Raw genomic sequence first — 13,085 nt, 5'->3', positions numbered from 1 at the left:
ACTGTCCCCGCCACCCTCCCACATGACACACCAGACACAACACAGCAATCACATGTAACACAGTAAACTCGCACACACGACACTAAACACGCTCTCAACACAGCAGTAAACACGCACAACAAACTACACACAAAAAGGGAAACAGACACACAACAAATTAAACACCCAACAGTATACACACACGCACGTATAACTGCAAACACACCGAAGCACAAATACTAAACAGGCAAAACGTACATTTACCCTGGCACGCCGAACATGCACACAGCATGAACTACACAGCAAACTCACTGCACACACATTCGCTCACACACACACACACACACACACACACACACACACACACACACCCCGGATCAGTGCCTGTTTTCAAACCACTGGGCTAATCAGCTTCGAATTCTTAACATTTTCAAATGCAAAAGTGGGGGCGGGAATGGGGCTTGTGAGGTGGAATTCTCTTCCCTCTGAACTGCCAGGGCTTTGCCCTCTTCTACCTGCAGAAGCTTCTAGTCACCTAGGGAACTTCTTACCCTTAAATATTGTCTTTCTAGGGTTGTGTGTGGGATCAGGGCCCCCTCTCCTGTCTGGTGCAAGGTCTTTCTGGACATAATGACCAGGTTCAGACAGGGCTATAAATCCACTCTTTTTTTTTTTTTGTTCAGCAGGGCATTTGCAAATAATATAAGAGAGCGAGAATGGCAAAAAAAAAAAAAGAGAGAGAGAGAGAGAGATGGCTATGATTGTCATACTCCGAACGGAGCCGAGCCCCAAAGTCTGCGCCTTGAGGCAGCCTCACAGCCTGGCCGCCATCTCTCTGTAGGAAACAGAACATCTGATCAAGTTCAGAGACGCTTGAAGAGACCGCCTCAAGCAGCGCTTTATAAACTGCAGTCTTTCACTTCCTGCCCCCCATTCCTCCAGGCCTGGTCAAGACTTCACCTTCTTTCTTTGCCAGTTTGCTGGGGGCAAACCCTGCCGGTAGCGCACTTGCCGTAGTCACCCCCTCCCCTTCAAACTCGCCCCAATTCTCCCTCTACATCAGAGCTCTCCCCCCAGGTTGGAAGGTGAGTTCACTGCTGTCTTAAATTATTACAGCTACTGAAAATAGGCTCGCCAAGACTGGTTTCAGTGTCGCTCAGCAGCGGGTTTCTTTGCGGGAAGGGTGGGGTGGTGGTTGGGGGGGGGGGAGGTTCAGAGAAGAACAAATAAGCCTAAATTATGCAAATGAATTCCCTGGAGTCAGCTTTACAAAAAGGGAGGATAGCTTTTCTTTCTCTTCCGCGTTTCTCCTCCCTTCCCCCTTTATATCCTTCCTTCTTTCTACCTCTCTTCACTTCCCACCAGCCCCCACGGACCCTGGGCGCGCAGCTGATCAGAAAAAGTTTGGATCTCCTCCGGCGTCAGCCCGGAGGAGAGCGGGGTTCGGGGGCGGCGAAGAGGTGGCTCTCAAGCCCTAGCCCGGCCAGCGCTGATGAGAGGGTTTCCGGGGAGCCCCGCCAGGTACCCCGAGAACCAGGGGCCTACGCGCGTTTGGGAGTCCGGGTCGGGGCTGCGGGGGCAAGGAGGAGCCGAGGAAGGAGGGCGGCCGAGGGCCCCTCGCCAGCCCCTTTTGGGGGAGGGGTCCCGAGCGCAGGGCGGGGGATGTTGCCGCCGCTGACCTACCCAGTGCCCACTGTCCGTCTTCATCTGACCACATTCTGATAATTAATTGCCTCCAGCACGTGCTCTGTAGTCCCTGGAACAAAAAGGCATAATTCAATTAGATCATCAACCGAGAAGTGGGGAGGGGGGATGCTTGTTAAGGGGCCGACCTGAGGCGGTTCAGCCAGGCCAGAACCCCGGGCGGTGGAGCCCTTCCTAGGACAGCCCGGCCCAGCCCGAATGTGCGACTCTTGAGGGAGTGTCGTTGCTCGGCAGGGCGCAGGGACCCCAGATACCCCCAAGAGGATGAGGCTGGGGACTTTGTGAGCTGCAGGGCAGAGGCAGGCCATTTCGAATTCTATTTCGGTTGGCGTGGGTGGAGGTTTCCTTTGGGGGAAGGGGGAACCCTGACCTTTGGAACACGATAGAAAGCGAAATACCTCCAGATATAGCAAGTTACCGCCTAAGAAAACAACTAACGCGCCCCCCCCACCCCAAGCAAACCACTCCTGTTAGGCAACTACAATAATAATAGGCAAGGTTCTGATTACCTGCAGCCCCCACCCCTCGACTCCCTTTTCGGAGGAGACCCTGGGAACAACTTCGGGGGACAGGGGGCTTTAGGGAGCTGAGTCTGAGAGGAGCGGAGTGGTGGCGGAAAGCAAGCGAAGAAAAGTTTTTTTCTGCACACAGGCTGGGGTAAGACAGAAGAGAGCTCTGGTTTCTTCGTTTCTCAGGTGGAGAAAGGAAGCACTGGGCAGGGCAGGGCAGGGCAGGGCAGGGCGACTGGAACCCAGGAGTCGTGGTTCTTATTTTACGCTAGAACCGAGGCTCCCTCGGCAGCTTTGGCTTACTGGGGTTTACATGTGTATTAGGCGGCGTAAATTAACCAATAAATCTCTTTTATGTGTCCCCCAGTTGTATGTGGTCTGGTCTAAATATCCACATGTCTGTATGGATAGGAAATATAATGGGATCCTTTCCCTCACACTGAGTTCAAACAGTAAATAGGAAAAAGATTTATTTTCATGCCCAAATCTGAAGCAATAAATAAAATCAGAGAAACTGATCATTGCCAAACGAGCAAAGCTTTTGAGCCAGAATTTTAGGATCCATCTTGGAGAAGCAAGAGGGAAACAGAATGTCCAGACGGGCAGTAGGGATAAACTGGTTTCTCCATAGAACCCAGAGCCCCACTTTGCAGCACTTTTCTCTTCAATCCAGCCTGCTAAAAAACAAAACATGTACAGCAGTTGTTCTATGGGGCAGAATTTCCTCTTAAAACACAGTCTCTGTGGCGGACATGAAATTATCCCAAGTCGGAGATCTAGCAGTTTTAAGTCCAAGGGAAACACTGCGGTCTTTTCTTCTGTTTTGTATTTAGAAAAGACTTGCAATCTAACACTCGGAACATTTTAAAGACCCTTTAAACCCAGCAAGCGGATTTCCGTTCTGCCAATGCTTCCTGATTTATTTCAATAAATGAATCTTTGAATCCAGGAAGGGAATTATTCCAAGACGCTGAATTTCGTGCCCCTGCCTCTTTCTAGCGAAGCACCAAGTGTTTCTCGTTGAAACATGTACTTGAAACTCACCATTATATGCATTTTTCCCCCTGGTAAACAGCACTTTCCTTACATCAATCCAACCCCCTCTTTAAAAAGAGTTCCAGATCTTTTTAAAAGAAAAACTGCAAATCGCAATTTTTTTAAAAAATGAAGGGAGAAGAAGGCTGGGAAAGGAATGAGTTTTTAACTCCTCTTTATTTTTATGCTAAGATAAAGCTCTTAATTGGCTTCAGGGGCCAAGCTAAACTGTCGATCTTGGGAGCTCCGGGACTAGTGGACACTTTCAGCAGCCGCTTATTTGAGGTCCAGATTTTATTGGCTGCATCAGAGTTTGCACTACCCTCTCATCATTTCACAAAAAAGTTTTAAGCCCTAAATACCTTTAAAATTCAATGTAGAATGAACAAGTAGATATTGTTAACCAACCCTTTTTAAATATCTGTTTTGTCTTTGTCCTCTGCGGTCCACAGCACATCGCTGCCCAATGTAATGAAAGGCAAACCAGACAGGAATGAGACATTTTCATTCATTGTACTTGTCAATCATGTCTGTGCAGATAGATAGACAAATGATAGATATTTGAACTTCAGAGACACAGGCTGAAGTAAAGAGGATTGAACTTGGAGGAAGGCAGGAAGTTGAGCTAGAGATATCAGAACCTAGTTTGAGATAATGAAGAGAGCCCTGAAAATACAGGAAATACAGTGAAAGCCTAGGCAGTGGGCAGTGCTCTGTTACAGCTAAGTCTGAGTCGTGGTCCTGGCCCACCAGGTCATGCAGCCAATGAGTACCTTTATTGCCCAGGATCTGAGGTACACTCTGGCTGTGGGTACCAGAAGGACAAGTCACACTGGAAGAAGACTTCCCCTTCCCCAAAGGGATCAGAACCATTTGTAGGTGGGAAGCACTGAGGCAAGGGGAGAGGGAGACCCAGGCAGGGGTAGAAATACACAATGATGCATTTGATTTATGATTCCAAGTCCTTCCCCAGTGAGCTGAAGAGATAGAGAAAGAAGAATGGATTGGGGGTGCAAAGCTTGCCTGACATTCTAGAGCTCTCATTTATGCAGGGCCCCAAGTTCCTTCTAGGTGCTAAGTGCTCCGTTAGTTCTGGTAAATAACTTCAGCTCCAAAACAAGTGGAGAGAAGCCTTGACTCTCCTGGGGTATTTACTTATTCATGTCCCTGCTTTGAGACAGGGTCCTGCACCCAAGGTGACAGGAAGGGTACCTCAGGACCACATTATGGTTTCTGGCACTGACTCATCCTTGGTGCCTAGGTGTTGGGGCCCCCACCTTCCTAGCTCCATTTCCCTAGTTCAGACCCAGTCCACCATTCCCTCTTCTTCCTCCCCTTCTCCCTGGGGGCCAGATGCTGCATTACCTCAATTATCTTCCCTTTTGCCCAAATTGAGAGTGAGAATTCCTGCCACCTAAAAAAATGCTGTCCCGGCTTATTCAACTCCCAAGAAGTTCTATATAGTTCAGGAATGGCATTTGGTAAAATCAACTTGCTTGTGGTTTTTGCATGATTTGGAGTCTTCATCTAGTCCTTTTCTAGTGAAGGAGTAGGAGGAAAAGGCTTTGATGGGGGCCTCCCTTTCCCCCTTTTCTTCCCCCCACCCCCAAGTAAGACAGAGTAGGAGTGAATTAGACTAACTTCTAGCTTGAATGTGGTCTGGCAATTTGCAAGCCAAATCTGGCCTGTTGTATTTGTATGGCCCCAGGAGCCAAGAATTATTTTTTTTTAATCTTTAGAGGGTTAGAAGTAGAAAAAAGAGGAGGAGAGGGAAAAGGGTGGGGAGATTAAGCTACAGAGACCCAGCGTGGCTTGCAAAGCTAAAGTTGTTTCTATATGATGCTTTACAGAAAATGTTTGCTTTCCCCTAGACTAGAGGTTGGAGGTTGCCAGCGAAGAAGCTAAGTATTCTTAACCGGCGGGTTTTATCCACCATCACTCTCCTACTTTTTAAGCTTCATTTTGCATGACATGATTTTTTTTTCAGCCTCGTAATTATTTCCAGGCATAACGTTGGTTTTGGAGAAAGGCGAAAAGTAGAGTCAAGGGAGAATGAACCAGAGGGAGAAAGAGGAGACAAGAGGAGAGGAAAGAAAAAAGAGTTGTGAATATCTCAATCTGTGACTGTGTGACCTGTGACCCTGAGGGTGGTTTTATTGTCTTTCTTCTTTGGCTAGAGATACATAGGTTTATTGACCCTTTCCGCATGACTGAACCCTGAGGGGCAACTGTAGCTGTCAAACCCAGCGAGGCATGTGAGTCCAGGCTAAGGCCGTTCCTTGAGCTGCCTGCCTTCAGGAAGCCCGAGGGAAGCGAGGCCAGTTCCCCAGGCCCCAGGGGCTCTGATGAGGAGAGGGCAACTATTTGCCAATTCAACTGCCCCTCCTCAGCCAGGGCCTGGACTTCATCCCTTGCCTTTTTCTCTCTCAGAAATGCTCCTTCCAGTTCTACCATGGACAGATGTCCTCAGCCACTACACTTGGGCAAGGATTTTAGCCCCACTTCCTTGAATGCCTCTCCTTTAAACTATAGGTTAATATAAAGATTCCAGGATGCTCCCACAACCTTGTCTTCTTAAGTATGCCTCTCCCCTCGTTTCTCCCAGACTCTAGCCCTATCAGAAATTTCTCTTCAAAGTTGCAGTTCCTCCCTGTCCTTAACCTTTGTCCTCTCAGACTCAGTTTTGGTAGATTACACTTCAGTTTTCGAAGCTGGCGTAGGCTGGCAGAGTCAACAGTTCCTCCAGACACAAGTAGTCACTGCACTCTGGTAGAGCTACTAGGTCTAGCAGAGAAATCTGGGATGCTCAGTTAATCCTGAATTTCAAATAAACTGATTTTTTTTTTTTTTAAGTATAAGTATGTCCCAAATACTGCATGGGAGATATTTACACTAAAAAATTAATCATTTTTTGTCAGAAATTTTAATTCAACTGGACGACCTATATCTTATCTGGTAATACTATGATTCAGGCATCTGACCTAGATGGGCCTGAAAGTGAAAGTGAAAATCGCTCAGTTGTGTCCGACTCTTTGGGACCCCATGGATAGTCCATGGAATTCTCCAGGCCAGAATACTGGAGTGGGTAGCCTATCCCTTTCTCCAGGGGATCTTCCCAACCCAGGAATCCAACCGGGATCTCCTGCATTGCAGGAAGATTCTTTACCAACTGAGCTACCAGGGAAGCCCTCTAGACAGGCCTAGATGACCGAAACTGTCTCAAGCCCAAGCTGTGGCCTGACCAGGTATCATATGCCTAGCAGAATGGAGAAAGAAAGACTTCCTTGCACCTAGACTTTTCCACAGGCGCCATTTGTGGAAAATCAGCTTAGGAACCTCTGACCCTAGCAAGCCCAAGAAAGGCTGGAGTGACATTCCCAGTTCAGTTAGGGTGCCATTTCTCTTTAACGGGGCCAGGAGCCATCTTAGTGAGGCTCTGTGCAGTGATCTGTATTTAAAATGAGCCCCCTCCTGGCCCTGCCAAGAGAAACCCTCAGCTCTCAGAAGGTGGTGGGCTGAGGTGGGTGGAGGGAATGGGGGGAGGGAGGAGGGAGGTGGTTAAGGAAGGGGTGGGGAGTGGAGGGGGGGGAGGGGAGAGCCGGACACTGGGACTAGAACCTTCCATGGCTGCTGCTCCCAAACTGTGCCCCTAGGGGCTCCTGCCTCCCTTCTCAGAAAACTAAAAAAGTGAAGTCGCTCGTCATGTCCAACTCTTTGTAACCCCATGGACTGTAACCTACCAGGCTCCTCCGTCCATGGGATTTTCCAGGCAAGAATACTGGAGTAGATTGCCATTTCCTGCTCCAGGAGATCTTCCTGACCCAGGGACTGAACCCGGGTCTCCCACATTGTAGGGCCACCAGAGAAGTTCAGAGCAGGTCCTTAACCCCTGGAGGGAAACCCTGTGTACTACTGACCGCTGGGCCCCAGATATAGTGCCATGTTACAGAAGGACCCTGAGGCACAAGGTGCCGTTCACTGATCTCTCACCATCCCAGCTGGACTGGAGGCCGCGGTCCACTGGCTCATCTTTTCCTAATTTCCTCTGCGTATGTGCACCCGAGGCCCCCTCCCCAGGGTCCAAGTTCCAAATCGACCTGGCCCCCAAAGTCTGCTGAGCCTTGCCCTCTCCCCACCCCCAATCGCCTGGCCAACACACACACACACACACACACTGGCGCATGCACTTTAGTCAACACCAGTGGTGCAGAAGCCACTGTGCAGCCTTCCAGGGCAAAAGTTGGTGTTTTCCTCAGACCAAGGCCATTGAGAAGCACATTTTATCAGCAGACGGCTGTTTTCCTTCCCTGTTTCCCCACCCCACCCCATACTTCTTAATAGAGGTTCTTATCGATCTATGTATAAAGTGAAGCAGAATAAACACGGCTAGAACATTGTTTTCCTCACTACTGGTTCCACAGGCCGAATCTGTCCTCAGTTAAGTGGCCTTGAGAACATTCTAGAAGCCCCCCTCTACTCCCCCCCCAACACCTAAATACCCTTTTCCCACTTTACAAAAAGCTCAGTAATTCTTATTTCTTACCTTCTTCTTCAAGAAGTAGTTCTGACTCTAAGACTGTTGGAAGCCTGCACTGCCTTTTGATAGCAAACTTGCCTTCTGGGTGGTATATATAGCCTGTGAGCAGTTCGAGCTTTAGCTTACACCAGCCTCCCCTCTCAGTTTCTAACACGCTCCCTAGGAGGGCACAGGGGCCCCTTTAGTTTATGCACCCAAAAGCTGTAACTCCAGCTTTATCTGTTACTTTTGTGGTTCTCTAAGAGTTACATTCGGAGAAGGCAATGGCAACCCACTCCAATACTCTTGCCTGGAAAATCCAATGGACGGAGGAGCCTGGTAGGCTACAGTCCATGGGGTCGCTAGGAGTCGGACAGGACTGAGTGACTTCACTTTCACTTTTCACTTTCACGCATTGGAGAAGGAAATGGCAACCCACTCCAGTGTTCTTGCCTGGAGAATCCCAGGGACGGGGGAGCCTGGTGGGCTGCCGTCTCTGGGGTCGCACAGAGTCGGACACCGACTGAATCGACTTAGCAGCAGCAGCAGCAGCAGCAGCAGCAAGAGTTACATTGCAGGTTCTAGTTATTTTTGCAGGCATCATATCCCTTTAAATTTGGAAGAGGGAGGAGTTGCCTGCCCTCTGCCTCAGAAACAATAGAGTGGAGCCAGGATTCCCTGGATTGGAAACTGTGGCTCCACATTGGAATCTCCTGGGAATCTTTGAAATACTCAGATGCCCAGACCACCCCAGAACTTGTGACTCAGTTTAGGGAGGTGTACTTCCTGGGCTTACTGGGCTTCCTAGGTGGGGCTACTGGTAGGAACCCACTTGTGGACGTAAGAGATGTGGGTTCGATCCCTGGGTGGGGAAGATCCCCTAGAGGAGGGCATGGCAATCCACCACAGTATTCTTGGCTGAAGAATTCCTATGGACACAGGAGCCTAGAGGGCTAAAGTCCATAGTTCGAAAAGAGTCAAACACGACTGAAGTGACTTAGCAGGCATGCACCATAGTACTATGTTTTGAAGCTCCCCAGGTGACTTTAATGAAGGAACCACTGAACTGAAAGAACTCAAGAGCGTCTGATAAGGAATTTGTTTGCTTTGGGGCCTGCTCCCATTTATCCTATTGCAACTAAAGAGCTACACTTATGTTGTCACAGAACAAAATTTCCACAGGAAGACAGTGAAGGATGGAGCTACTTGAATAACAGGGCTATTTGAATCCCACTTCTCTCCATCTTACCCAGTCCAGTCCTGACCTCCTTCCAGAAGAAACAAGGAGTGGCTGTGGATGGGGAGGTATTTCCTCTCACTTGGAATGTTTCCTCAGGATTAATTTCTTTGCTTCCTCCTGCTGCCCTAGGTCTAAGAAGGCAATGGCACCCCACTCCAGTACTCTTGCCTGGAAAGTCCCATGGACGAGGAGCCTGGTAGGCTACAGTCCATGGGGTTACAAAGAGTTGGACACAACTGAGCGACTTCACTCTCATGCATCGGAGAAGGAAATGGCAACCCACTCCAGTGTTCTTGCCTGGAGAATCCCAGGGACCGGGGAGCCTGATGGGCTGCCATCTATGGGGTCACACAGAGTCGGACACGACTGAAGCGACTTAGCAGCAGCAGCAGCTGCCCTAGGTGGACTCCCCATGACTGATGAGGGGAGCCTTATGGCTCTCAGGTTCTAAACAATTACAAGAAACTGAGCTGTGCAGGATTGTTCGGTTTGGCTCAGGGTCCAGGGACATCTCACTGAAGTTGTAGAAGGCAGAGAGAGATGGGGGCAAGTGGATGAAGTTCAAATTGCAGAGTGATTTGAAACTTAACTTTTTTTTTTCTTAGAAAACTTTTTTTTTAAAGTTCACACATGTAATACATTAGCTGGTTAACTTCATATTCAAAAAAAATAGTTACATATTTCCTGCTTTATACAAGACACTGTCTTAGGTGTTGTGGGGGAGATAAGAGTAAATCATACTATGATACTGCATTGTGACTGTCTTGCACATGGGCCAGCAAAACATTTTAATACTCTAAAAACAAATGCTGGGATTTGAAGTTTTAGAAGAGGTATTTTGTGACTGCTATATTGATTGCTTGAAAGTTTGGGGTAACTATTAGTGCTTCTTTATTATTTTTTTAAACATAAAAAAATATGTTCAGTTATGTCTTTTCCAACTCAGATACATTACTGGAGTTTGCTGGGATGAATACCCAAATGAAACTTTCATAGAAGCATTTATCTTTTTGTGAGAAAAAAAAAAATGAAATCAGCTTTGAATTTATTAGTTTAATTTGGGGAGTGGTTTCTTCCACTGTATTCTTCTTTTGTCCTGTTCTGCATAGAAAGTCTTCAAGATCAGAGGCTTCATTTAATATTGTTTACCATTCTGGCACCTTTAAAACAATTTTAAAGACCACTTCGTAACAAATGGGGCTTATTTTTATTATTATTAATTTTGCAATTTCATAACTCCATGAAAAAGAGAGCAAAGGAGAGAAAGAGGGAGAGAGCCTAGCTATAGGAAAGTGCTTTATAGCACAATTCCATACACACACTTCATTTCTTGAGCTATTTTGTTCTTTAACAGCTGTAGTAGGTTCAAATCATTATTTTGAGTATAATAAGCCTCAAAAAAATGGGGAGGCAGATGGCTCTGAAAGTGGGTTTGTCACTACTTTGTCATTACACATGTCAGTTAATTTTTGTTGATTATTTTTATAATGTAGACCCATCACAAGTAATTTAATGAAAGAAATAACCTTCAGAGGATAATACAGTAGAGAGAGCGTATTGTGCATATGCTATGTAATATCAAATTTTCTGATTCATAGAAACCACGTATTAATTATTTTGATTATTATCAAATGGTCTTTGCAGTTTTTACATTTCCATCCAAACATCATATACTGCTTATGTGTGCTAGTACTTGGAGAGAATGTATATGATTTTAAAAGGAGTTCTTCCTGTTGAAGATCATGAATTTCAGATAGTTACACAAATCCAAATATTCAAACTCCAATACTGAAAAAAAATATTTGGTGGGAGAAGTACCGGATCTTCCCCTTTCCCGAAGAGAGGCAACACTGCATACCCCCTTGAATAGGCCAACAGGCTACAGAGGTATTCAGTCACCTATGCTGGCTTCTGTCTCATTTCATTGAGTGGAAAGAGGTGAGAAGGAAATTTTCCTCTAAGCCAAAGTGGAAAGGAGGCATCCCAGCCCTGTGGTGGCTCTCCTCACCCCAGTCCCTGCAGCAGGGATGAAAACCTTCCTAGTTTCAGTAGAAGGAACAAATCTGGTCAGGAGAGGAGGTCTTACGACCAGTCCATCAATTTAAGGGGTTGTGTTTGGGGTTTGTCTAGAGGGCCAAATCCACAGCTCTTCTACCCCCTCCCACTCCACAGGTGTATATTTTGAGTTTTCTGGTCTCCCAACAGAATGAACAAACAATGCCCTCTGAGTGTAAGGCTACCAACATGCCTACATGACTGCATCACAGCCAGAGCTGCAAATACTGTTTAGAGTGCTGCACGGGCCTGCTCTGTATTCGGCTCAAGGGCTGGGCTGAGGAAGAAGGTGGAGCTCAAGTCTGCAGAGCTTCCCAAGAAGTAAGCGGGTGTGTGTGTGTGTGTGTGTGTGTGTGTGTGTGTGTGTAAGAACAGGCCTTGCTTAGCGTGTGTGTAAGAACATGCCTTGCTTAGTATGTGTGTTTGTGTGTAAGAACATGCCTTGCTTAGGCTCACAACACATCCTCCCCTTTCTTGAGGCGCCACTTACTTATAACAGCGCCTGCGGCGCCCGCGCTTTCAGTGTGCAGGATGCTGGCGAAGCCCTCTCTTCCTGTTGGTCAGGACAGAGGATCCGCTACTTTGGGACCCAAGGAGGGCGGAGTAGCCGGAAGTCGGAGCCCGAAGGCCGGGAGTGGGCCGAGACCCCAGTGCTTTTCCTGGTGCCTGTCGCTCCCCGCTGCACCCGCCCAACCTGGAGACCCGAGAGGGCCCAGGGAGGGGGTGCTTCGACCCCTAGCGGGGGCGGGAAATGATGATACGGGGAGACTTTGGGGGAGGGGGAGGAGGTTGGCGCAAAGCCCGAGCTACTGGGACTGCCTTCGTTCCATTCTGTTCCCCGGAGAAGGAAACCTCCTCCTCCCCTTCCTCTCCTCTCCTTCCCTTCCCTCCACTCTGCCTCCGTGGGGCGCTCAGGTCCTGCCGCTTCCCGAAGCCCCAAAGCCTCAGCCGCCCGATACCCCGGCCCAGAGGGCAAAAGGGCCTGCGAGCCTGGTTCTGGGGCCGGCCAGCCCTTCCGTTTTTCCTACAGGGAACCAAGGGGCGCAGTGCCTCGCCTCCCTTCGATGCCTGCCGCCGCTCGAGAGGGGCTGTTTAATTAAAGGGGAACCCGCAATGTATACGTCTGATAAAAGCAACGCGCAGAATAAACTAATTAAAACATTGTGTTTGCAACACATTTTATTTCTCTTTCTGCCTTTTTTGATCTTCGCTGAGTTTTAAAGAAATGTCATCGCACCATAAAGCGAGCCGTGAAACGCTATTTCCTTATAGTGTGCGGCGCTTTTCAAAGGCTAGTGTGATATATTTTAGAAAAGGGATCCCGCTGTGAAAGCTTGCGTGTCTTCCCTTTACCAAACTAAGCTCTTGTCAATCACACCGAGCCCGGTCCAATCACCGAGATCCTTTTTGGAAAGCAGCTCATCCCGCTGTGCTTTTATACCGCGCTCCGCAGCCTGTTTTGATGCATTTTTACCAGCACGTCCAGGGAAATGAATGATGAGGCCGCGGACAGTGCAGGCCTGGCTCCCTGAGCGCCCGCCCGGTCCTAACGAGGCGCCGGCGCATTGTGCGTGGCCCGGGCTTTCTCACGTAGCGGCCACTGCGCGGGGCTGTCCCGACGTCAACTCGGGTCAATGCTGGGGACCCGGCTTGTCATGGCCGCGCGACAGCTTCCACCCGGCAGCCGCGGGCCTGGATGGGCGAGGCTCAGTAGCCGGCCTCCTGGTCCGTGTGGCCCAGGAAAGGAAGACCCAGAGGTGCCTGGCGCTGCATCTCGACTACTAGGAGTCCTGGGGCCCTGTTGATGCGCCTCTCCTGCAGAATGTGGGGCCCGAGAGTGTGGGGCGGGGAAGGCAAGGCCGGCCGCCCCCACCAAAAAGGTCTCTGGCTTTGTCCGGGTTTAGCGTAGGACATTGGTTCCCAGCAAGCCTCGGGTTTCTCCTCTCTGTCCCCTCTCCCTGCACCATCACATCCAGAGGTTCTGGGGGCTTCCCCAGCCTCTTTGGAAAGGCCTCCCCCGCCCTGGAGGAGCCATCAATCCACTCGG

The sequence above is a fragment of the Bos indicus genome, chromosome X, assembly GCF_029378745.1.
Source record: "Bos indicus isolate NIAB-ARS_2022 breed Sahiwal x Tharparkar chromosome X, NIAB-ARS_B.indTharparkar_mat_pri_1.0, whole genome shotgun sequence".
In the NCBI taxonomy this organism is placed as follows: Eukaryota; Metazoa; Chordata; class Mammalia; order Artiodactyla; family Bovidae; genus Bos; species Bos indicus.
Note: the sequence above shows the minus strand (reverse complement) of the source record.